Raw genomic sequence first — 4,349 nt, forward strand, 5'->3', positions numbered from 1 at the left:
TGTCACATTGCTTTGGTACCCAACATTTCAAATATTAAGTGTTGGTACCTAGACCAACAGCTGACCGTTAAGTCAAACCATTGACTTAACAAAGTAATAATTATTTTCAATATTAATATTGCCATTTTTGAAAACCCAAATATACCCTCTAATCCGACGGTCTTAAAAAGATCTGGATTAAGCTTTTCTTCAAAATAGTCTTCTCACTGTCTTCTCACTTTTCCTCGTCTTCTCACTGTCTTCCGGATTCCTCAAAATATCTGAACTGCTAGTCTTCTATAACTATAACTTGAGAGAAAAATCAGTACTTGTTATGGTTTGTGTGTTATTGTTGATTGGATCTTTCAATTGGAGTCGTTTCGGAAAGTGGGTACGGTTCCAATTTGAGATTGGGAAGAACCTAAAACTGAGATTGAAGCTACACGGGGTATCATCAATTAATTTGATTTCTTGGGGTTTTTGCAGTAGTGATATTATGTTAATGGTGATCCATTGGGGTGTATTGTAAAGCAGTATCAGGTGGCTGATTGAGGATGATTTAGAGTTTGAGAAGAGTATGGAATAGTGGGTTCTGAGTGTTTGTTTATCGATTTGAATTCAAATTTGGTGGTAATTTGGGTGAACATCTCTTGGCCTGAATTTCAATTGAAGAAATCAAGTTTTGATGCCAGAAAGAAAGGGGATATGGTGCTGTTGGTGTTGCCAGCGAGAAATTGATGGGATTAGATGAAAGACAAGCTACCGCGGATGTCGAGAACATGGAATGAGACCAAAAGTTAGAAGTTGCTGCTGTGGATTATGAGAAGAAGATTGGTGGTGTTGTGTTTGGATTGATTGATTGCGGATAGGAGATGAGCAATAAGATGTTACGGATAAGTGTTTGAAATTTCAAGAAGTTTTGATGGAACGAGAAGAGTGAGCTGCAAATCATGATTCAAGGGCCGAATGCAAGGGGTGTTGGTTTTCTGGGCAATCTTTCCCCGGCTTGACAAATAAAACTCTCACAATAAACGGCGATGAAACTCTCGCTTCCTATTGGTCTAGAAAAGCCTTTTCTAATGCAGAAGCTATGGTGAGGACACTTCGCATAACTCTATTGGATGTAATAATTAAAATTTGGTTACAATTTGGATACATCAAATATTTAAATGTATGTTAGTAACGGTGTTGAAAAAAACTAGGTAGACAATAATTATGTTAGAATTTAAACTTCAATTATTTAGTTACACCGTGTTTACACATATACTTAACTGTACTTTAGTAAGGGTGGACAAAACTCACGTCCAAACCGTTAAATAAATAATTAAAAAAAAAAACAATGGTGAAACTCTTAAAAAAGAATTCATATTAAAAAGTAAATCGTTGACACACCAAAAAAAGAATTCGATTGAAATAAGGAGTTTGTGCCAAAAAAAAAGGAATTGGCCTTTCTTTATATATATATATCAATTAACTATGATATAGTTGCCTTTTTGGTGGAGACAAAGAGGGGCCGGGATGGGTTGTGGAAACACAACTAGGGGTCTGGATGAATTGTGAGTTCATCCACCGTTCCTTTTGCCTTTTAAAAGAAATCTTGATCGCTCTTTGAGTGAAATCCGTATTCAATTTAAGTTCAAACTGCCGGCGATTCAAATTTCTCTCATGTGTCGCAGCCTCCACCCTTTCCTCCCTTTTTCCCTACGTGTCTTTCATACAAGTAGTTTTTAAAACTACCCAAACTGACCTATTCCTTCGACAAGTAGATAACTCTTTCATTGATCATCGAAACTGTTTCACAAATCTACCTCTCGCTCTGTGTGGTAGTTCTTCATTACGGCTCCTTATATTTTGAGGTATTATCATCGTCTCTCCCTATCATTATATTTTGTTATATTATCTTCGTCTCTCCCTATCATTATATTTTGTTATTATAGATTCAGAAAATGATATAATAAAGTTGACGATGTTATGCAGAGTCAAGTTTCGACCAAATATCGTGTCAGTTCCTCTTAGAGTCTTGGTTGTTCACTGTAAATTTGAACGATACATCTTTTTATTCTGTAGAGTTGGTGACGTCGCTGGAGTTGGGTATAACCTACCGGCAATCATTTACCGTTCTTTGTATCTTTTAGGAAAATCTTGATCGCTCCTTTCCGTCTCCCAAATTTGACAAACGTTGAAAACTACCGGCAATCATACGTGGTAGAACCTACACTTTTTTCTCCTTATTCTCCCTACGTGTCTTCCATGCAAGTCGTTCTCATATCTACCCAAAATGACCTATTTTTTCCCAAGTAGTAGATTAGTATCACTTTTTCACAAATTGATGGCCTTGGGTTATCGGAACTGTTTCACAAATATCCCTCTCTCTCTTTCTCTCTCTAATTTTTCTTGCACTCCGCGACGACTTATCTTCGTCTCTGCATATCATTATATTATGTTCATGTGGATTCAGAAAAATGAAAGAAAACAAAGTTGAGGATTTTCAAAATTGTTCTTGCAAGCAAAATTTTTGGGGTTTTGTTATGATGTTTTGTACAGCCAAAAAGGTAAGGTGTCTTTTACACAAATTTGTTCCGCTAAGTTTCCCTATTTAATTTTTGTTGTTGTTCTTTCCTTTTCAATCACTATTTGTTTGATCTACTTTGTGCATTTTATCGATTGGAATTGGTGCCCGAGTACTTTTTTTTTAGTTTGATTATTTTCAAGACGCGAGAATGGATGAAAGCTTAATAGCATCAAATAAGCATGAAAGAGAGAGTGTATAACTATCATCCTTTGCAAAAGGTAAATCTCTATCGGTTTCGGTGTTGAGTATATTGTTATTCGCAATTTGAATTCTTAAGTTACATGTTTAGTTTTTTTTCTTCTGTGTTTGTATACTGTTAACTGCCTTACAAGTTTATATATTACCACTGTTTTCTTTGCATACCATATCTGTGCATACCGCTGTTGAAGATCCTTGGTTTCATGGATGGTTATAAAAGGCAAATAATATTGTGACGATTTTCTAAAAAAAAAATTTGCTGCTTTCTTCCGTTGGTGTTTCATCACAATGAAGTAACTAATTAATATTTTTTGCTGTTGCAAATTTTGCATTTGAAGCCTTATATGGGGGCTTCCATGAATGCAGATGGTTTATTTATTTTCACTTCAATCATCTTTTCTGCGTGTAACGAGTATTTTTCCGTTCTTCTTTCAAATTATGGTTCATTTGATAGTCACATTTAACATCCAAATTCTAGCAGAAAAGGATATGGAGTCAGAAAGAAAATGTTGTATGATGTAACTGGTGATGCTTGATAGATAATCACGCGGTAGCGAATTACTTTTCCAAGGATTGATTCATCTTAAAATTAGATTGTTGAAATTTTCTTTTTTTAGTTGTTCATAAGATTTAAAGAAATAAGCTATTGCATTGTTAACCAGGTGACAAAGATTGAAGAAGGGTCTTCAAAAACGCACAAGACAGTTCAAAGCTCAGCAATTTATTGTTCGAGTGTTGAGTCTTTTAGTTTCGACTCTTGAGCGTACTAGATCACAACATCGATTTAATTCTTTTGTTGTTGTATAATCTTTTTGGAGACAAAGAGCAAAATTTAGACAATTTTTAGAATGAGCAAATTTATTTAGCAATTTATTTACATAATTCAAAAATCTTATTAGGAACAATTGAAATGCTTAATTACGTGAGTGACCAAGCCTTCTCTATTTTGCTTTGAAGGTTGTTAATTAAATGTTTTTGCATTACATATTCTTTTGTGTTTGCAACCACATATTACTACGTACTTGGAAATTGGATTGTGTACGCACATTTAAAAATGCTAGAGTATTTGAATCTGCTGGCGATCGGTTGGGAGTCCCGCTTTGTGTATTCTTTTGCTTCTTACCCACTTCCTATCTTTAGAAAAGTCGTTTATGTATTCAACGAATGTGTAGGGAAAACTTTAATGACTCTGTTGCTAAAACAAATGTGTAGGCAAAATTTCAAAGTTAGGAACTACCGTGAGTGAAATTGGTATTGTCTATGCGAGGATCACCACCAAGTCGAACAAAAGAACAAAATCAACACTGAGTTCCCTTTGATGGTTTACTAAATAATATAAAGCATCAACAAGTTTTTGGGTACTTAAGTTATGACTATCAAGATGGGAGAAAGACTGTTAACCTGGCATCCCATTTACCAACGCTAAGGAACTTCCTCGGACCAGCCATTTGGCCGAACTGAGAATAATCGACCTTAGTTATTACCAAACGAATACAGTCTTTGGTCAATAAGTGTTCCCTTTGGCCACTATCACTTGCCACTTTAGCGCAGTTAATTCAGCCGCATTATAGTCCATTTGTAAGTGCTTTTCTGTTGAAAT

At 35.2% G+C, this 4,349-nt stretch overlaps 1 long non-coding RNA gene across 1 annotated transcript; it reads left to right on the forward strand.

Moving 5' to 3' along the window:
• The first annotated feature begins 2,351 nt into the window (after nucleotides 1-2,351).
• On the forward strand, nucleotides 2,352-3,597 carry LOC113274093. Its single transcript, XR_003322784.1, has 3 exons — nucleotides 2,352-2,531; nucleotides 2,676-2,769; nucleotides 3,412-3,597. It is a non-coding gene; the product is annotated as an uncharacterized LOC113274093 (long non-coding RNA).
• Nucleotides 3,598-4,349: the final 752 nt, after the last annotated feature.

Source organism: Papaver somniferum, chromosome 4 (assembly GCF_003573695.1).
Source record: "Papaver somniferum cultivar HN1 chromosome 4, ASM357369v1, whole genome shotgun sequence".
NCBI lineage: Eukaryota > Viridiplantae > Streptophyta > Magnoliopsida > Ranunculales > Papaveraceae > Papaver > Papaver somniferum.